Source organism: Peromyscus californicus, unplaced genomic scaffold (genome assembly GCF_007827085.1).
Source record: "Peromyscus californicus insignis strain IS unplaced genomic scaffold, ASM782708v3 Scaffold_4__1_contigs__length_199733344, whole genome shotgun sequence".
Taxonomy (NCBI): Eukaryota; Metazoa; Chordata; class Mammalia; order Rodentia; family Cricetidae; genus Peromyscus; species Peromyscus californicus.
In genome coordinates this window covers 175,310,948-175,332,789 of record NW_026294562.1, presented here as the reverse complement: position 1 = coordinate 175,332,789, position 21,842 = coordinate 175,310,948, and the positions used below count along the sequence as shown (strand labels likewise).

Sequence of the window (21,842 nt, the reverse complement as noted above, 5' to 3'; positions counted from 1 at the left end):
TAAGAGCACTGGCTGCTCTTCCAGAGGGCCCAAGTTCAGTTCCCCATGGCAGCTCACGACCATCTTTAACTCCAGTTCTAGGAGATCCAATGCCTTCTGTCCTTTATGCACACCACACATGTACCCGGTACACATAAATGCAAACAGGCAAGCCCTCAGAAACATAAAATAAATAGAAGAAGAAGAAACAAAACAGAAGAAGGTATTGGATCCCCTAGAACTGGAGTTATAGATGCTGTGAACCATTCATCATGTGGGTGCTGGGAACCTAACCTGGGTCCTCTGTGAGAACAGTAAGTTCTCTTGCTCGGATTATGTCTTTACACGTCTCTTTGATGATGGAACTTTATTTATCTCATTTAACTTTTGGAGAGAAAAGAAAGTACATCTTATTCACACCCTCTAGCTCCTTCTCTCCTACAGCACAATTTCATTCTGCCTCTTCTTCAAATCCACTTCACATCGTTTGCCTGTGCCTAGGTGTTCATAAGTCACGTATTAAGAGAAAGGAATCTCTTCAGTTGTCATAGTTGAGTTAATCATTGAACTAATGGTTATGCAACATCTGACTGGAATGGTGATTCCTTCCCATTTCCATTTAACCCTTTGATAGAAATGACAGTTGATTTCATTTACATTCCCTGACATAGGGATCACAGGCTAAGCTTGAAATAATCCTCTCGCCTCAGCTTCCCAAGCCTGACAGGCCTGGACCACAGGTGCTCCCGCTTCTTATAACCCCTAGAGCTAGGAACAGAATCCTCTTCCATGTCCCTCTGTGCTTCTTCCTGGCTCAGGTCACATTTTTGTTCTGGAAAACGGAATTACCCACAGTTTCTATTTACAGGAAATTCTTAAGAGAATTAACCAAGTTCTGTGGACTACTATGTAAAATATAAAAACGTATTCTCAACTGGTTGGCCAAGTCCACCTTCAGCAAGACAATATCCAGTTTCCCTTGCCTCGTAGACATTTATTTAAGACCTTGGCAGCTGGGGGCTGGAGAGATGCTCAGTAGTTTCAAGCATGTGCTGCTCTTGCAGAGGACCCCAGTTTGGTTCCCAGCATGCACATTGGGCAGCTTACAATCACCTGTAACTCCAGCTCCTCTCTGAATTCTGTGGGTACCTGCACTCCTGTGGTATACACACACAGACACATACATTCTTGGAACTGAAAATAATTTTTTTTTTTTTTTAAAGGTAGGACTTGGTGGCACCCACCTTTACTCCCAGCACTTGGGATGCAGAGGCAGATGGATCTCTGTGGGAAGTGGTCTACAAATTTCCAAGCAAGCCATAGCTGCATAGTGACAGCCTGTCTCAAAAACAAACAACAAACAAAAGCAAAACAAATAAACCAAAAAGGGCTTGGTGTGGGCGGGGCCCACAAGGCCCCGCCCCTCCGAGGATCTCTAGGCAGTGAAGGTTGCCAAGGGAGGAGAGGTGCATTTCTTCAGCAGTGTAGCCACTGTGCTGTATGGTGTGTGCTTTTTCTCTCTGAATCATTATGTGGTACCATCTTGGAGAACAATGCATTCGGCCGGAAGTCGCGGTCTGTGGTAACGGAATTACCTGCACTCCCTGGTAGATGGAAGAGGGGACAGTCACAAGACTGGTTCCTACGATTCCGCCATTACACCTTTCTGCGCAACCCCAGCTTCAGGTGATCTTGAGAGGTGCTAAAGAACATGGACAGTGGAAGCTTGGCTGAGATGCTCTATGATGTGGTTCCTGGGAGGCCATCATCTGTGTGTGATATGGTGAGACGTGTGTGTGTGTGTGTGTGTGTGTGTGTGTGTGTGTGTGTGTGTGTTACCCTTATGTAAGTGATGACCCTTTCCATACACTAATTTCATCAAAGAATATCCCCATTCCAGACGAGGACAAAGCCCCACAGGTGACCACCATCATGGTGTCCTCCTGACCAATGGGACATGAGTGGGAAGCTGCATGGGAATGGGCTTTGGGGAACAGATTGAGGAGCACGGACAAAATCCAGACTAGATGTTGGTGCAGATGTGTGTGGTATCTGGAGCTGTCACAGCTATGTGTGACCATGAAGGGAGTATAGTGTCCCAGTAACTGACAGTGCATGTGGGAGGCTGGAAAATTCCCTCATAATCCTGAAGCTAGTGTGTCTTAGCCATTTGTGTGTGCGTGTGTGCGTGTGTGCGTGTGTGCGTGTGTGTGTGTGTGTGTGTGTGTGTGTGTGTGTGTGTGTGTGTGTGTGTGCAGGCCAGAGAGCCATGCTGGATGTGTTCAACATGCTTCAGTTTTTTTGAGAGTCTCCCTGAGGTTTAGAGGTTGCAGAATTGGCTAGGATGTGGACCAGTGTGGGAGCCCACAACTGACTCAGTTTCCCAGTTTGAATCTGAAGTCTATTCTGAGTCCATAGAATTCAGCTTGCTTGCTCCAGGGCTGTGAGAAAGTCCTGATTAGCCCACTGGACGGAACATCCTATCTAGCTGGACGCAGGCTGCTGATGCCAGCCAGAGGTACATAGAGATAGGAAATGGAACTGCCTGCTCCTTGACTCAAGGCAGGATAGATATGGTTGAATGCCTGTGCTGTGCACTGCTCTACCTCTGTCCTTCAAGATTCCATATAAGCCGGGCGGTGGTGGCACACGCCTTTAATCCCAGCACTCGTGAGGCAGAGGCAGGCGGATCTCTGTGAGTTCGAGGCCAGTTTGGTCTACAGAGCGAGATCCAGGAAAGGTGCAAAGCTACACAGAGAAACCCTGTCTCGAAAAACAAAACAAAACAAAAAACCAAAACAACAACAACAAAAAGACTGTATATAAGCTGACTCTGAAATATACTCGGGACTGTCCGGCACTGACCGGCAGAACTCTGGACTCTTTTCTGTCTTCTTCACCGTCTCTACAGTCCGCACATCCTCACCCAGGTACTCAGCTGACTCTTGGCAGGTTCCAACAGACCAGCAACCCAAAGGGACCCACCTGTCTCTGCCTCCCCATTGCTGGAGTACGGATGTTTTATCCACGGGTCCTCAGACTCGCAGAAACACCTTTCCAACTGAGCCGTTTCTGTGCATCCCTCTCCCTTCTCAGACAGGATCTCACTGTGGACTCTTGGCTGCCTGAATGCAGGGATCTGCCTGCCTCTTTCTGTTGCCCAGTGCTGAGAGTAAACAGGCACACAACCTGCCCAACACCCCGTCCCCGCCCCCTGCCCTTGGACACGGGCTTCATATAGCCCAGGCTGGCCTTCACAAGGCTTCATATAGCCCAGGCTGGCCTTCACAAGGCTTCATATAGCCCAGGCTGGTCTTCAACTTGTTGTCCAGCTTAGGATGACACTGAACTCCTGATCCTCTTGCCTCCACCTCCCAAGGGCTAGGATCATAGGCATTCACTCGGATTCCCCATTTAAGTGGCCTGTGGCACACAGGGCCCCATACATGCTAAGCAAGCATTATAACAACAGATCCACAGCCCCTTAATAACAGATTTTTTTAAATTGTTTAAGCTATTGAATTCTTTTTCCAAGCTCAGGTTTGGGTTTTCTGTCCCCAAGGCAAAAATGAAGCAATGTTGAGGCTATGCTGCCATGAGCACCCTGCCAAACCTCTCAGAAGTGAGGCTTAAAGTGCCCATGGGTGCCGGGCGGTGGTGGCGCACACCTTTAATCCCAGCACTCGGGAGGCAGAGGCAGGAGGATCTCTGTGATTTCGAGGCCAAGCCTGGTCTACAGAGTGAGATCCAGGAAAGGTGCAAAGCTACACAGAGAAACCCTGTCCTGAAAAACCAAAAAAAAAAAGTGCCCATAGGTCACCTTGGAGTCAAGGTGGTGGTTGGGTGGGTGGGTATAGGTGGGACTTCCAAGAGGGCAGTATGTACACACAGACATGCTAATGTTTATTTGAGCCAGGCTATATTTGAATGGAACTGGAGCATAGAGCAGGACACAGCAGTGTGGCATGAAGCCAGGGCAGTGGGTGTACCAATTTTCAGGAGCACTCAATGGGCGGTTGAATCTCAGCTAGGTGTGCAGCCGTATCTGGGTACCTTCTGGGGCCATGGGTAGGTATTGGGCCCAGGAGGTCAGGGTATGGCTGGTGAGGTGGCGATGGAAGCCAGGGGTCCAGGCAGAGCTGACAGTTACTTGAAGAACACCCCATGTCCCAACCCTCCAGCCACTGAAAGGAATTGGGATCTCTGACCCCACAGAAGACAGAGTAAAAGGGACCAAGCCAAGCTCCTGGGACCCTGTGACACTAGGCACAGGATGCAAAGTGGCTAAGCCTGGAACAGCCAAGAGCAAACCAGGAAGGCAGGCCTGGAGCAAGCACTCCAGGTACGTGAGGGTCTCTGTCAACTCCAGCTCCTGCAGTGAGTCCCTGACAGAGTAAAGAAGCCAGGAGACAGAAGGAAGGACCGGACCCGGAGGCTGGGAGAGCTGAGAGGGGCAGACACAGGCGCCTCTAAGGAACAGGGAGCCCCGTTCTCCTCCCCAGGAGGCCATGCAGGCTCAGGCCTCCAGAGAGGCCGCAAGGACACTTCATCCAGCTTCCGTCGCTGTGTGTAGGGCTTGAGGGCCGGGGGTCACTGAGAGATCGTAAGCGCTGGGAATCCAGCTGGGGCAGCTCAGGGGACTGTTCTGGGGCCTTCTTTTCAGAAGCAGCCACATCTTTCTGGTCACCTGTTGGAACTGGGAGCATCCTCGGCAGAGGAAATAGGAGAATGACGTTAGACAAGAACTTCCTAAACAGAGAAAACAGGATTCCCAGGCCTGCTCCTTCAACATACGGCCCAGGTCCATCCCTCCTCCCTAGACTCAGGATCATAGTCATCAATCCTCTGACTCTGATTTAGGGGCCTGGGCCCTGGCCTTCCTCCTTCAGACCCAGTGTCCCAGGGTGCAGAGCCAGTACCTGGGTCTGCCTGGAACTGCAGCTGCCTGGCAGGTTTGGAGGGCGGAGCATTCTGTTCCCGCTGCTGCTGCTGCTGCTCCTGCTGCTGCTGCTGCTTCCTTTGCTCCATCTGCACAACAGCCTGCAGGAGGTGGACAAGTGCACAGACAGGAGCTGACGGCCCAGAAAGACCCCACAACTGCCAAGCGGCCACAGTCCCTTTTCTTCCCCATGGCCTTGGTTTCTCTGCCACTGAGCTGGGACTCACACCAGTTAGCATTCAGTCTCTCCTGCTGTGGCTTCGGTGTTCCCACACTGAACCCTTATCCTCTCCTCCTGGGCCTGACATCCTTCACGGGCCTCATGTAAAATGGCTGCAGTAGTATAGTCAGGCATGGAAATCCTCTGCCCTTACTAATGATGGAAGCTACCACCTGCCCTTACTAATGATGGAAGCTACCACCTGCATATATGTATCTACTATCATTAACGTGGGAGCTACAGGCCATCCCACCCTGAAGACATCCTTTTGGGCAAAGAAAAAGGCCCTATGAGATCCAGACGACGGGCCCCGATTCTGCAGCTGGTCACCTGCTGCAGCTCTCTCTTCTGAGCCTCCAGGCGGTCCTGGGAGCGCCCCAGGGCCTCGGTCTCCTGGCTGAGGCGCTGGGCCTTGGCATTCAGCTCAGCCTCCCTGGCAGCAAGCTCTTCCTCAAATCGCCTCAGCTCCTCCTCTGTGTAGGCTGGATCCATTTCCACTGTCTGCAGGACACAGGACACAGTCAGCTGATGAAGGGGGCAACCCCAGCCCCACTGAGGTGGGAGGAGGGTGAGAGGCTGGAGTGGGCGCGTGTGTGTGGTGTGAGTGTGCGTGTGTGTGGTGTGCGTGTGAGTGTGCGTGTGTGGTGTGCGTGTGTGTGTGTGAGTGTGTGTGCGTGCGTGTGAGTGTGCGTGTGAGTGTGTGCGCGCGTGCGTGTGAGTGTGTGTGAGTGTGTGTGCGCGTGCGTGTGAGTGTGTGTGCGTGCGTGTGAGTGTGTGCGCGCGCGTGTGTGTGTGGTGTGCGTGTGAGTGTGTGTGCGTGGTGTGCGTGTGTGCATGTGCGTGTGAGTGTGTGTGCGTGTGAGTGTGTGTGCGTGGTGTGTGTGAGTGTGTGCGCGTGTGAGTGTGTGTGCGTGAGTGTGTGTGCACGTGTGTGTGTGTGTGTGTGTGTGCGCGTGTGTCCTGACTGGAGGTGAAGTGTTCGATAAAAGACTAGAGAGGGAAGAACAGGGGCCTAGAGATGGGGAGTGGGGGAAATGGATATGGGGAACCAGGAGGAGGGAAAGAGACCCAAACCGATCAGGAAACAGCCAGAGGCGCTGAAGGAAAGGCTGGAACTGGAAACTAATATTAATCGGAGCGTTCCCCATGTCCTTAATATCCATCCTCCCCTAGTGTCCCCAAGCTCCTTCCTCTGTGTGGATTCCAAGAACTCCTCCAGGGTCACCAGACGGTCCTGGTCGGTGTCCACCTGGGGAGGCAGACTCAGGCTAGGGACTCTGCTGCCCACCCCTCCCCACGCCCCCCAGCGTGGCTTCTCGCACACTCTTCATCACGTGCTCCCTCATACGCAGCCGTTCCTCCTCCATCTCTCTCATGTCGCCCTTTTCATTCTTTGGGTCGTAAACCTTCTCCAACTGCAGTTAAGGGAGAAGCATGAAGTGCTGAGAGGCTCAGGACAACCCACTCCTGCTTACGTTCTTCGCCTCCCAGAGGACCTTGGGGCTTGATGCTACAATTGGTTTGTTGTTTTTGAGATAGGATTTCTGTGTGTAGCCCTGGCTGTCCTGGAACTCGCTCTGTAGACCAGGCTGGCCTCAAACTCACAGAGATTCGCCTGCTCTGCCTCCCGAGTGCTGGGATTAAAGGCGTGCGCCACCAGCAGCAGCTTGGTGCTGCTACTAACAGCTTTGTCCCCAGGGTCTGCTGGGAGTTGTAGTTTTATCCTGCACTGTCACAGACAGGGAAGGAGGATCTCTTAGGGTGCGTGAGGCTAAAGCATGTCTAGCCCAGAAAGCTTCTAGCACATTCACCTCCTTGGTGAAGAGAGCTTCCAGCTCTTGCTCATCTAGGACACCATCGCTGTTGATGTCTGGAGATGAGATACATTAGGGGATGGACGGGTGGATGAGTCTGGTCCCCACGGTAAAGCTGGTCAAGGAATTGTGGGTGCATGTGAGGTTTCTTAGCAGAGAACAAACAGAATGGTGGCCACAGCCACCATGGCGTTAGTGTCCTGCAGGGCTTGTTGCTCTAAGAACCCATTCTGGGGCTGGAGAGATGGCTCAGAGGTTAAGAGCACTGGCTGTTCTTCCAGAGGTCCTGAGTTCAATTCCCAGCAACGACATGATGGCTCACAATCATCTGTAATTTGGTCTGGTGCCTGCTTCTGGCACATAGACAGAACACTGTATAATTAATAAATAGATAAATCTTTAAGAAAAAAAATAAAAGAACCCATTCTGGTTGGGTGTAATAGCACATGCCTTCAATCTCAGCATTCCTGAAGTAGAGGCAGGCAGATCTCTTGAGTCTGAGGCCAGCCTGGTCTATAGAGTTCCAGGACAAAAGAGCTATACAGAGAAAGCCTATCTCAAAAACAAAACAAAAATCACTCTGTAGCAAAAGGGGCTAAGAATGGAGTCCGGGGGCTCTGAGAATCAGGTCCACATCAACTCCAGTGGCCAGGGAGGCCCGTGCCTCATGGGCTGTCGTCCTTGCTTGCCAGCTTGCCCCTCAAGGTGATGCCTGACTCAGACCCACTTCTGTCTCCTACAAACCAGCCACCAGCATTTCCTGCCATTCACAAGGCTCCTGGGTTTGGCCCTTGCCTGACTGTCCGGAATAGTCCAGACAGATTCTGTTTACCCTTGAAGGTGACTGCTCCCGACCTTCTCTGCAGGGCCGGCGGTGCGCGGGGCCCACAGTGCCACCGACGCCACTGCCTCTGCTCTTGTTGGACCTCAAAGGTTTAGGGTCTCAAGTGGGCGCCCCAAGAACCCAGACTCCAGTCCAGTTGATGCAATAGCAAGAGGTTTATTAGCGACTGTACAGACGGGCAAACTCTGCTCCTAAGAGCAAGAGCCGCATCTTACTGCAGCCCCATGGGGGCTTTTTTTTTTTTACTTTTTTTTTTTTTTTTGGTTTTTCGAGACAGGGTTTCTCTGTGTAGCTTTGCGCCTTTCCTGGAACTCACTTGGTAGCCCAGGCTGGCCTCGAACTCACAGAGATCCGCCTGGCTCTGCCTCCCGAGTGCTGGGATTAAAGGCGTGCGCCACCACCGCCCGGCCCCCATGGGGGCTTTTAAAGGAAAAACCCACAAAAGCCATAAGATTACAATTCCCATACAATTTCGTTTCACAAGATCATGGTCTGATCACAGAGTGGGTACAGTCACATCAACAGGTACATTCTTCCTGAAACCTCACGGTGGGTATCAGGGCGGGAGCGGAGTTTACAAAGGTCACAGTGGTCCTTCCTGGAACACTTGCGACAATCCCAGTCACAGTTGAGCACATCTTTTTTTTTTTTTTTTTTTCGAGACAGGGTTTCTCTGTGTAGCTTCACGCCTTTCCTGGAACTCACTTGGTAGCCCAGGCTGGCCTCGAACTCACAGAGATCCGCCTGGCTCTGCCTCCTGAGTGCTGGGATTAAAGGCGTGCGCCACCACCACCAGGCAGAGCACATCTCTTAACAGAGATCTCTTTACATTGTTACATTGTGGCAGGGGTGGTTGAATAGTGACTGAGTCAGGTGGCCCTTGGAACTAGTTTTCTTTTTAGTTCCTTATTTCCTGGGGCTTGGGGTGTAAGCCTGAAGGGTTAGGGTCTTTCATTCTAATCCTTCCTTGCGCAGTGTGCGCCTGAGTTCCACTCAGCTGGAAAATTCTTCCCACGTGGCAGCGAGGATAGACCCGTCATTTCGGAATTCCTTGCTTTTGTTCTTTCGGAACCTGGGGCCTCGTGCAGGCTAGCCAAGCCCTCCACCACACACTGTATCCCCACGCCTCACTTTCCACGTGTGTCTATGTGCTCTCTCTGGAACTCTTCTTACTCAGCAGCTGAAAGACCCTAGCCCTTCAGACTTACACCTCCAAGCCTCAGAAAGAGAGAAACTTCAAGCACCAGGATATGAGAAACTAAAAATCTAGTTCCAAGGGCCACCTGACTCAGCCACTACTCAATCACCCCTGTAACAATGTAACAATGTAAAAAGATTTCTGTTAAGAGATGTGCTCAACTGTGACTAGGAATGTACAGGACGTGACTGTACCTACTTAGACCATGATCTTGTGAAACGAAATTGTATGGGAATTGTAATCTTATGGCTTTTGTGGGTTTTTCCTTTAAAAGATGCGGCTCTTGGGAGCAGAGAAGCCCTTCTGTACAGAAGCCTTAATAAATTCCTCATGCTGTTGCATCAACTGGACTGGAGTCTGGGTTCTTGGGGCGCCCACTTGAGACCCTAAACCTTTGGGGTCCAACATTGGAGGCCCCAGCGAGATTTTTGGGGTGCCCCGGGCCCCCACTCTGCCAGTTGGAGGTAAAAAACGAGCTCGATCTATGTTTTATGTTGTTATGTCTTGTCCTTTGTCTGGTTGATTTGGCATTTGTATTCGGTGCCGGCAGAAGTGTGTAGGATCTGTATTTGGTGCCTGCAGAAGTGTGCAGGACTTGTGTCTGGGACTTGTGTGGGAGAGCAGACGTGCTCAAGAGTCCCCGGGTCCCCACTCTGGAGGTCTCCGGAGTGATCTGAAGAAGGAGAAGAGTCTCTCCTTCCTTGGGGGAGCGAGGCTGTTTGCGGCCACTCCCATTTGAATTTATGTTTTTGCTTATGGAGCCAAATCAAACCACCGCATGAATTGTGTCTTTGTCTGTTTCTGCTCTTTGATTTCCTCTCCATGGGGCAACAACTAACTACCCCCCTAAGTCTGACTTTAGATAATTGGAGAGATGTCCTCGCCCGGGCTCACAACGCCTGTCTGGAAGTCAAGAAAAAGAAATGGATCACCTTCTGTTCCTTGGAACAGCCGACCTTTGAGGTCGGCTGGCCAGGGGACGGGACTTTTAACGTTGATTGATGTCATTTTGCAGGTGCCTGGGAGAAGCCATTCCTCACTGCTTTGCCTGCCCCAGCAACTCCGACCCCCACCTCTTCCTTCTCAAACTCCCCTCACTCCCCTTGTCCCTTCAGCCCCGGCTGCCCTCCGACTGTTTCCCACTTCCTCCCTTTACCCTCTTAAGGAAACCCAGTGTGAAAAACCCCCGGTCCTTCCAGAGGACTGGGGAGACTAATGATGGAATCACCCCCCTCATGCAGATCCGCCCTCCGGAGCAGGAAAAAAAAAAATCATCCAAAAACGGCTCCGGAGGCGAACTCCCCCGGCTGAGACCACTCTCCCTGCGGGGATCCCTTCCTTCCCCCAAGCAGGGGCCTCAGCTCCCGCTGTGATGGGTCAGGGGAGGGAAGAGACACTGGCTAGGCAGCCTGTAAGCATCCGGGCAGAGCTGGCCGGGAGCCAGCTGGAGCCTCGAGGAGCTCAGAATGTGGGGGATGGTGGAGAACTAACTGCCTTTCCAGGGTCACAGCTGACAGGTCTGTGGGCCCAGCCAGGGCATGGAATCTCCCATGCTGTTGGATGGGACTCCCACGACCTGCCCTGGAGCTAAAACCTGATCAGGATCTGGCTCCGAGAATGGAATGTCACTCCCTATATGAGGCTAATCAACAGTTTCTTTTCTGTGATGCAGTACTGATGCAAATTTAGATTTCTAGATTACTGAGGGGAATCACAAGAAAAACTTTGATATGGAATGTTGTAAAAGATCAGTAAACTGTTTTCTTATACCTGCAAATACTGAATTTGAAAGTTAATTCTGGTTGGTTTTCATCTTAAAAATGGCTAATGATTCTGCAAACTGATATATATATATATATATATATATATATATATAGAGAGAGAGAGAGAGAGAGAGAGGTATGTGACTTAGAAATGTAAGCAAGCTTTAACTGTATGCATGTATGTATGTAACTTGGATCCAACTGTGTGTATGTGTGCAAGTAATTATTGCTTTATATATATATATATAAAACACCTAAGTTCTTATGTCTTTACCAAATGTTCAACAAGTTTCTAGAAAATTTAAATAGATAACAACATATGTTTAATAAATAATTTATTTGATAAATATTAAAACTACACATCAATGCTTTTTACATTGATAATACACAGAAATATACCTTGCTCTGGCAGCTAAACTTTGTAATTTAAAATTTACCCATGTAAAATGATAATGATTTTAAAGACATAAAAGGATCATAGGAAACAACTGAGGTTTGCAAATATATGACAGGACTAAAGTACCAAAGAGTCTGGTTGCAATGATGGACCTTAGCAGTTTTAAAAATTGCCAGTGTCAGGTGATGATCACCGGAAACACCAGCAATAATAAAATAGAGCAGACAGGCTATGTATGTGCTGCCAAAGGTAGGGTCAAAGAAATCATCCAAGCCTCTAAGTAAAAGAACCAAAAGGATTATAAATAAATCCCAGATATTGAACTTTGGGATTGTTTGTACTCTGGAGCTTGGTTTCAGATTAAGAGGATGCCATGTTTTCTCCCCCTTAAAGTAAAAAAAAAAAAAAGGTACTTTATTGTTATTACAGAAGACATATGAGAAATCTTAATCCCTTAAGAACAGTTTTTATAGTTAAAAACCAATGACTTAAAAATGTTTCTCCTTACCCAAGGTACATTCAGGCTTAAGAATGTTGTCTAGCCGCTGGGCGGTGGTGGCGCACGCCTTTAATCCCAGCACTCAGGAGGCAGAGCCAGGCAGATCTCTGTGAGTTCGAGGCCAGCCTGGGCTACCAAGTGAGTTCCAGGAAAGGTGCAAAGCTACACAGAGAAACCCTGTCTCGAAAAACCAAAAAAAAAAAAAAAAAAAAAAAGAATGTTGTCTAGCCTCCTTGTATTTGCTAAGTTTGTTAAACTTAAGTTATTTAGATAAGCTGATACATATATTGATATTTTGTTTTTGCTTCTTTACTGAACCTGTATTTGATGCTAAAAGAGCTTCAACTTAAAAGCATTGTTTTTAATAGTCAGTCATGAGTAATCAAGTTCCTTTTTAATTGTAGTCAGGGTAAATAAATACTGATATAATATTACAGGGATAAGTTTACTCATTTACTCAGTCCCTTGCATATGTTTTCAGGGTTGAGCTTGAAACAAGTAATTAGAAACAAAGTTTGTTTATTCAGACACCTGGACAGCCCTCATACTTCAGAGATCTGCAGAATATGGCATTTAAATGTTGATCTGAAAGTTTATTATATCAGACAGGCTTCCAGATCCTAGCAGTGACCCTAGGTCTCCGAAGAAGATTCTGTACGAAGCACCACAACGTCTCTGCCTGGATCACGGCAACACTGACCACAGGGCAAGATGCCCCAATGCAATGCCTGCCGCCAGGACCCAGCCCAGACTGTGGACAAGCAGTAGGACACTGGAATTGAATGCACCCTTTTGCCTGGTCGAGGTCAGTCTTCCGTGTCCCTATTCCACAGGAAAAATACTCTGTTTTATGGGCCTGATGGTGGAAGAAGATTGATGCTGTTCTGACTGATGCCTCCAACGTTATGGAGACCTGGGTAGGGATTGGTCCCTGTAATTTATAGGATTGGAAGCTTCTTGGTCTGCACTCAGATATAGTTTATCCTTCTCAGATCTCTGACAGTACTGATGGCTAGGCTAGCTCTAACTTTGTCAGCATGGCAGCATCAGACAACCAGATCCTTCTGCAAGGCCATAGCTAGCTTGTTAGCTCACTTTTAAAAAAATGGTCTAAGATATAAAAATTTAAGTAAGTCCTAAAGGTTCAGATATGAGTCTAAAATGAGATATGTTTCAGACTATTCTCCTGTTCTATGGTTCAGAGCTTGACATTTAGGAGTCCTGATGAGCTGGTAGAACAATGACTACTAACTGTTCAGTCACAGGCTCAACACAGTCACTGGTCATGTGACTAAAGTCACAATGACACCAAGTTCCCCGGGCACAGGCAGCGGTTACTCAGGGCACCTGGAGCCAGAATCAGAGCCAGGAAGCACAAGGGAAGACATTGACAGGGAATTAGGGGCTGGGAGGAGCAGTGACCTAGGAGCTGTCTGGGGGGTACAGAGGTCTAGCTCATTCATTTTTTTGAGACGGGGTTTCTCTGTGTAGTCCTGGCTGTCCTGGAACTCACTCTGTAGACCAGGCTGGCCTTGAACTCAGATATCCGCCTGCCTCTGCCTCCCAAGTGCTGGGATTAAAGGCTTATGCCACCGCATCTGGTTTTTTTCTTTGTTTGTTTTTTCAAGACAGGGTTTCTCTGTGTAGCCCTGACTGTCTTGGACTGGAACTCACTCTGTAGACCAGGCTGGCCTTGGACTCAGATCTGCCTGCCTCCTCCTCCTGAGTGCTGGGAGTAAAGGTTAAAGGTGTGTGCCACCACCGCCCAGATTTTTTTTTAAAGATTAGGTCTCATACAGCTTAGATTGGCCTCCAACTTGCCATGTGCGTGAGGGTGACCATGAACCCCTGAGCCTTTCCCGAATCTGCAGAGTGCTCAGGAGTCAGGTGTGCTTCACGGTAGGTGGCTCAAAGTTCCAGTTTTGCAAGATAGAAAAATGTCTATGTGCAGCTATGCGCATAATCGCACAGCTGCAGTCAAAGGTCAGTGCTAGAGTGCTTGCTCTGCATTATGAGGTTCCATTTCTGGCAACAAACCAGGCCAAATCCACTGCTTGCTACAGAAATTCACACTTAAAAATTGTTACTGTGAGCCGGGCGGTGGTGGCGCACGTCTTTAGTCCCGGGCGGATCTCTGTGCGTTCGAGGCCAGCCTGGTCTACAGAGCAAGATCCAGGACAGCCACCAAAACTACACAGAGAAACCCTGTCTCCAAAAACCAAAAACCAAAACAACAACAGCAATTGTTACTCTGGGCACCCGAGCCTCAGACATTTCCCCAGCTCTCTGGGTCACTCTCGTTCTGGGGACAGCACACCTTTGTCGTCCTTAATACATCTCTTCATAAATTAAACCAATGTTCTAATTATGCGTGTGTGTCTGCATGTGGGTACACACGCGAGTGCAGGTGCCTTCAGGGCCAGAGGCATTGTGTGCGACACACCAGGGGCTGGTGTGTGGCTAGTGCTTGTGAGCTGCTGGATGTGGGTGCTTTGTGTGCACTTGTGGGTGTGAACGCAAGCATGCGCAGCACAGCTACAGAGGGCAAAAAGAGAAAAACAATAAAACAACAACAACAAAACCCCACATGTGCCGGGCGGTGGCGCACGCCTTTAATCCCAGCTCTCGGGAGGCAGAGCCAGGAGGATCTCTGTGAGTTCGAGGCCAGCCTGGTCTACAGAGCGAGATTCAGGAAAGGCTCCAAAGCTACACAGAGAAGCTCTGTCTCGAAAAACAGCAATAAAACCCCCCACACGTCTGTGGTCATTTTCTTGCAGAGAGGGCCTCTCATCAGCCTGGAACTGCAAGTGGGGCAGGCTAGCCGGCATGTGAGCTTGAGGGACCTGCCAATCTCTGCCTTGTACTTCACCATCACTGGGTGAAGTAGAGACACTACCTCACCTGGCCTATTGGGTTCTGGGGACCTGAACTCAGCTCCTTACACTTGCAAGGCAAGTGATTTAACAATTGAATCTTCCCCTAGTTCCTAAATTAAAAAAAAAATTATAAGCTGGGATAGTGGCGCACATCTTTAATCCCAGCACTCGGGAGGCAGAGGCAGGGAGATCTCTGTGAGTCTGAGGCCAGCCTGGTCTACAGAGGGAGTTCCAGAACAGGCAGACCCTGTCATTTTTTTCCTTTTTTTTTGGTTTTTCGAGACAGGGTTTCTCTGTGTAGCTTTGCGCCTTTCCTGGAACTCGCTTTGGAGACCAGGCTGGCCTCGAACTCACAGAGATCCGCCTGCCTCTGCCTCCCAAGTGCTGGGATTAAAGGCGTGCGCCACCACCTCCCGGCTTTTTCCTTTTTCTTTTCCTTTGGTGACAGGGTGTCTCTGTGTAGCCCTGGCTGTCCTGAAATTCTCTCTGTAGACCAAGCTGGCCTCAAACTCAAAGACCTGCCTGCCTCTGCCTCCCTAGTGCTGTGATTAAAGGAACACACCACCACCGCCCAGCAAGACCCTGTCTTAAGAAAACAAAACCAAAACCCTACATTTTGTTTAAATTGTGTGCATGTATGTGCCTGGTGTGGGTGCAGGTGTGGAAGTCAGAGTTGGTTCCCTCTTCCCATCATGTATGTTCCACAAACCAAACTCAGGTTGCCAGCCCTGAGGCAGGACTCTTGGGAGGCCCAGGCTTCTGGGTTACTGTGGCAGCCAACAAACTTCATTTTCTCAAGTCTAAGAACTTCAATTCCCAACAGTCCTGTGGCAGATTTTTAAAAAAATAAAAATAAAAAACAAACCCTCAAAAAATTAACGTATATGGGTGTTTTGCCTGCAGGTATGTATGTGTTCTATGTATATGCACAGTGCCCTAGAGGCCAGGAGGGCACTGGATCCCCTGGAACTGGAAGTAGAGGGTTGTGAGTGCCACACCAGTGCTAGGGTCCTCTGCAAGAGCAGCCAGTGCTCTTAACTGCTGAGCCATCTCTCCAGGCCCCCTATCTCCCATGCCACCTTCATATAGGCACTTTTTTGTTTTTTGTCTCTGTGCCTCTTGGGAGTTGTAGTTCTTTCTGAATTCTTCAAGTCTGGTCTGCTCAGTTAGAGGACATGGCCATTCCTTAGAATACAGAGGAAAAGAATATTGAGGAAAAAGACTTGGCCCTTCCATGGAAGATTCCAGGCTTAGCAACAGGAAGAGACAGCGTCTTTGGCCAGTCACGATATGAAGGAGGCCTGGTAGGCTCACAAAGCCCCACTGGGAAGGGTAGACTTCCCATGGCATTCAGGCCCCAGGACCATCAGGACTTCTCAGGTTCTGGAACACCCTCCCTATCTTACCATTCGGTAGGAAGAAAGTCTTGGGATTAAACCTATCAGGGTCCAATCCATGCAGCTCCTCCCACAACCCCTTCAATTGGGTTTGGCTGCCCTGTGGAGAAGAATAGCAGGAGCTTGTGAACAATGAGTTCAGTCAGATAGCCTGTGTGCTCATGCAAGAACTACAGTTCCCAGCAACCCTTGGAGCAGTTTCACATAGGTAGATGGGCTTTTTGCCTCTTGGGAGTTGTAGTTCTACATCTGCATTTTTGGGGGGGTTGTTTTTGTTTTCCTGTTTAGGACTCGAACATGGTAAAGCATACGTGGGGTCCTTACAGGGACATTGGCTTTGGGGTGTTCCCGGTGTCTGCGCTGTTGCTCTTGTAGCTTCCTCTCAGCCTCCTTCCACTGCTCCTCTCCGGGAGACTCCAGGTAACTCTTCTCTCATGTTCCTTGAGCATCGTAGCGTTTGAACTCTTCATGATGTGCAGCATCATACTGGGCAAGGTCTCAGGTGGCCTGTGGAGAGGCAAGAGGGTCATGTTCCTCCTGTCTTTCAGACACCTGGCATAACTTCACTTTCTTGGTCTCCATGGTTGGTCCTACCTACAGCAAACCCTGGGCTGCTTTCCCAAAGTGATGACGTTTATGCAGTAGCGGCTTGGATGTGAATCTTCAAAGTACTCCTCAGCTCAGCACTTCAGTAACGAGCAGGGGACGGCCCGTGAGGTGGGCTTAATAAAAATAGCAGCATAGCTTGGGTAGCCAAGAACATGTCAGGTAGGACCAATCCTGCAATCTCAGTGCTTGGGAGGCTGAGACAGGAGGATGGCAAATTCTAAGCCAGTCTGGGCTGCATATCAAGACACTGGCTCAAAACAAATCTTTTTTTTGTTTTTTGTTTTTTTCTTTTGGTTTTTCGAGACAGGGTTTCCTTTTTTCCTTGTGTAGACCTGGCTATCCTGGAACTAGCTTTGTAGACCAGGCTGATCTCGAACCCATAGCAATCTGCCTGCCTCTGCCTCCTAAATGCTGGGATTAAAGGCGTGTGCCACCACTGCCCAGCTAAAACAAATGTTATAAGACAATGGATTCATGCTTTCTCAAGTTACTAAGTTGGTGACTAGCTATCACTGCGGCAACAGGGCACTAACAGTTGTTAGAGGACAGCCGCTCTACCCAGGTGGCTGCGCACCAAGGACAGCCATCAACACCAGACAAGCTTTGCTCACTGCACCAGGAAGCCTTAGGCATCTGGGGTAAAGCCCGGGGCTGCTGCTCAGCACCTCACAGTGCAGAGAGCGGACTCCAGCACAGCCCTTGTCACCTGCTTTCCTGAGGAAAAGCAGGAGGGCGTTGAGAGCTGACCCAGCCCCAGCCTCACTGCTCTCCTCCAGAACACCAGGACGCAGGACCCACATCTTGACTCAGTTCCCTCCTCCTCCCCGCTGAGCACCTCAGCCTACCGTCTGGATCAGCAACTCTAGGTCCCGAGCCTCAAATGTGTGCTGGTTCTGTGGGTCCAGGTGTTCAAACTGCTTCAGGAGGTTCAGGTGGTCCACCTGCAAGTCTGGATAAGGGAAAAATCGAACAAAACGCCACCCATCACGGCTTTCTGTGAGAACCCCTGACTCAGGGCAGGAGTGCAAAGAGGAAAGTCCCGGAGGGCCAAGGAGGCATGGCACACGGGTCTGGGACAGTGCCTGAGGATGACAGAGGAGGTGAGCCCTCCACTGACTCTGATGCTTAAAGTAACAGTAACCATGACAGCGATGCCAGATGCTGCTCTTAATAGAACCTTGATACAAGTCTGCCCCGCCACTACAGCCTAATGACATGAGCCCCTGAGTAGCCCTGGTTAGTCTGTGGCTGTAGTGGTGGTGGTGAGTGTGCACATGTCTCATTCAGGTTGTAGGTCTCTCATCAAGTTGCTACTAAGGCTTGGGAGCAAGCGCCTTACTGGCTCAGCCATCTTGCCAAGCCCTAAACCGTTCATTCAAAGCATACATTTTGACGGTTTTTAGTACATCCACAGGTACGTGCAAACACCGCCACCATGACCTTTAGGATGCTGCTGTCATACCCCAAAGAGCACAGCCCAGCCCCTTAGCTAGTACTGTCTTTTCCCCTCTCCAGCTGCTGGCAGACACTCATCCCCATCCCTTCTCCGTGGATTCGCCGACTGGGGACATTCCGTGTGTTTGGTCGCCTTCTGTGTCTGGCTTCCTACAGCACCCTATTTCCAAGGGTTATTTCCCTTGTTCTGCACCCCAGCTTCCCATACCTTCTTAGGGCTGACTAATGTTCCATAGTGCAGACAGGCCACATTTGATGTATCCACCCCACAGCCGGTGGACATTTGAGCTACTGATTCCTTTAGCACACGGGTGTACAGGAGCATGTCACAGAATTCATGTGATGGCCAGAGGTCAGCTTTGTGGCGTGGGTTCTCTCCTCCCCAGCGTGGCTCCAGGGATAGAACTCAGGTCATCTTGGGAGCAAGTGCCTTTACCCATCTCACAGGCCCTTATTATAGTTAAATAAGGATATTTAAAAGAAAAAGCAGCAATGTGTGGTGGCTACACTAGCACTTAAGAGGTAGATGCAGAAGGATCAGGAGTCCAAGGTCATCCTTGGCTACACGGTAAGTTTGAGGCTAGCCTGGCTGCATGAGACCCTGTCTCAGAAGGACAAACTCACCACAAACCCTCCAGAAATAAACAAAAGGGGGAAAAAGCAGAGAGAATTATGTCAGTGAAAATGTGCCAGAAAGAAAAGAAAGAAATCCCGAGAGCCCACAGCGCCACCCGCCCGGCACAAAGCCACCCACACTCACTGGGCTCCTGCTTTGCGTCCATCTTGGCCTTGAGCAGCATCCTCAGCCTCGATACCTCCTGTCGCTTGAGCTCGTCCAGCTTGGTGCGGACATGGTGGCCGACGAAGTCCAGCTCTCGGCTCAGCTTTCCACTCTTCAAGGACAGGGAAGGGGTCCCCCAGTCAGGCGGGGGCGGGGGTGTGCTGGGTGGTCCCACTCTGTACCCTATACCCCCAAACCCCCGAAGCTCCACTGTGCCCCTGTCTTCCTTCTTTGCAGCCAGCCCTGGTACCTGGAAGCCCACAGGACCGGGATGCAGCCCGAGCTTTGCAGAGAGGCCCAGCTCACCTCAGACCCAGCAGTACTGACTGGGAGTGCCCACGAGTATGTCAGTCCTCACCACAGGACCTTTGCCTGTGGCCACTGACTCGCCTGCCGCCTCTTTCCAATCAATTCTGTCTTTCAATATTCACCTGAGGTGGCACATCCCCCTTAGGAAGACGTCGGACATCTCCGTCTCCCACCCACACAGAGGACTGAGTGTTGCTTTCTCTGGGCCTGACGTGCCCGATATCATCTTGACTCTGTATTCCTCCATCAGAGCTGACCCTGGCCTCTCCTGCTCACAGCACTCCAGGGCTCCCCAGTGTCTCCGCTAGGTACGAGCCCCTGCGACACTGCCTGGCCACCAGTGCCAAGGAGCTGCCGGAAAACAGCTGAGGTCACCAAGAGGGCTTCTTTTGCAACCCAGATCTGTCATCGGGAATGCTCAAGACCGTCAACTTGACCAGATCGAGAGTTATCTAGAGGACAAACATTTGAGCACGTCTAAGAGGGAGTTTCTAGACCGGGTTAATGAAGGTGGGAGACCCTCCCTAACTGTGGCGGTATCCCATGAGCTGGGCTCCAGAGCTGATAGAAGGCAGAAGGGTAGGTGAACCCTTATGCATCCGTCTCTTTGACTGTGGACACAGCACAGGAGCCGTCACGCTCCCGATGCCACCTCTGTCTATGGTGGCCTGTGCCTGGGAACCGTGGACAAGTCCTTGGTTAGGTTGTTTCACTCAAGGACTCAAGGGGACCAGGGCTACTTCTCGCAGATGGGAAACTGAGGCACAGTAAACTGAGGTTCCATAGGTGGGGAGTGGAGAGCTGAGAACGCATGTCTATGTTTAAACACATCCTTGGGGGTCCCCAGACTCCTTCCCAACTGTGACCCCGAGAAACTCCCCTGAGCACGCCCTCCCCACAGCCCATGTCCAGCGCACCTTGATGTCCTCCGAGTTGGCGGCTTGCAGCTCCTCCCGGAAGTGCCCGTGTGTCTCTAGCACATTGATGACCTCCTGGAGGTACCGGTGGTAGTACAGGCCTGTGTCCTGAGGGACAAGGGCAGACATAGCAACACCTGCCTTACCCTCTAAGTTTCTTTCCCCTGGCCGGGACCAGCTTTACTGGCTGAGTACTCCAGAGCCATCCAGTCCAGTTCCAGCCCCTGACCTTCTGCCAGTGTCCACCTCCTGGAAGGTTCTATGGCACACAAGAAATGACCATCATATGGAGGAGCTGAAGAGATAGATGAGTAAGGGGTAAAACGCTTTCTGCCTAAGCATGAGTTAGAGTTCCAAAACGCACTTAACAGAAAAGAGTCAGGCACGGACTCGGGGAAGGCTCAGGAGGTAAGAGCCCTGGCCGCTCTTGCAGAGAAGCCGAGTTCTGTTCCTGGCATCCCAATCCAGTGGCTCAACAACCGTCTGTAACCCTGGCTGCAGGGGATCTGACACCCTCTTCTGGCCTCTGCAAGCACCTACACAACACAACACACACACACACACACACACACACACACACACACACACACACACACGAATATTTTTATTTATGAAAGTTTTAGAGCCGGGCGGTGGTGGTGCACACCTTCAATCCCAGCACTTGGGAGGCAGAGGCAGGCGGATCTCTGTGAGTTCAAGGCCAGCCTGGTTTACAGAGCGAGTTCCAGGACAGGCACCAAAACTACACAGAGAAACCCTGTCTCGAAAAGCAAAACAAAAAGGTTAGAAAATAGTTCAAATCATTCTCTTAAGGAAAGCCAAGTATGGCAGCTCGGGAGGAAGGAAATCAGAAGCTGACCTCTGACCTTCACATGCATCGGTTACACACATACATACGCACAAAAACCTGAACATACACATTTACATAAAAAATGAAAAGAAAATCATTGGGAGATGCCAGGCTTGTGTTCTTAGCACTAAGGGCCTGAGGCAGGAGGACTGCTTTAAGTTCAAGCCCAGCCTGGGCTACAGGATGAGATCTTGCCTTTAAAACAACCACAAAAATCCAAAATAAAACAATGAATATCGGGCTGGAGAGATGGCTCAGAGGTTAAGAGCACTGACTGCTCTTCCAGAGGTCCTGAGTTCAATTCCCAGCAACCACATGGTGACTCACAACCATCTGTAATGAGATCTGGTGCCCTCTTCTGGCCTGCAGTCACATATGCTGTATACATAATAAATAAATAAATCTTTAAAAAAAAAAACAAAAAACAATGAATATCATCAGGACTGGAAATAACGGAAAGGGGGGCTCAACTGTGCCTTTTTGTGTTTGCAAAAATCCCGCAGAGCAGCAGATGCTCACAGACCTCACCATTGAGTCTGCTGACAGTCCTGAGCTCTCACTCAAAACAGCACAACTTCTGGGGCTGCAGAGACGGCTCACCTCTGGCAGAGGACCCACACTGGTCCCTCGCAACTGCCTGTAACTCCAGTGCCGGGGGATCGCACGCCCTCTTTGGGTTTCCACGAGTACCCGCACTAACATGCACATACCACACACACATACAAAATAAAATAAAATAAAAGCCAGGTGTGGTGGTGCACATTGACGTCAGCATTCTCAGCTCCACAGGAAGGGTCTCCTTCTATACTACCCCTAACTGAGGGGCTTTTTTGTTAAAAAGGGGGGGTGGCTATTCTCACGCAATATCTGCTGGGAATCTCCATGTTATTTCCCTGTGATAAGGACCTCCATGGTGGCTTCTTCTTTCAACATAATGTGGCCTACATAAGTAAGTCCTGAATAATTCTCTTCCCCTTCTGACTTTCTTCTCAATC

At 50.0% G+C, this 21,842-nt stretch overlaps 1 pseudogene; it reads right to left on the bottom strand.

Annotated features, from left to right (window-relative positions):
* Nucleotides 1-4,448: 4,448 nt before the first annotated feature.
* LOC128124099 (nucleobindin-1-like) lies at nucleotides 4,449-20,324 on the bottom strand (annotated as a pseudogene).
* Between the last annotated feature and the right edge of the window lie 1,518 nt (nucleotides 20,325-21,842).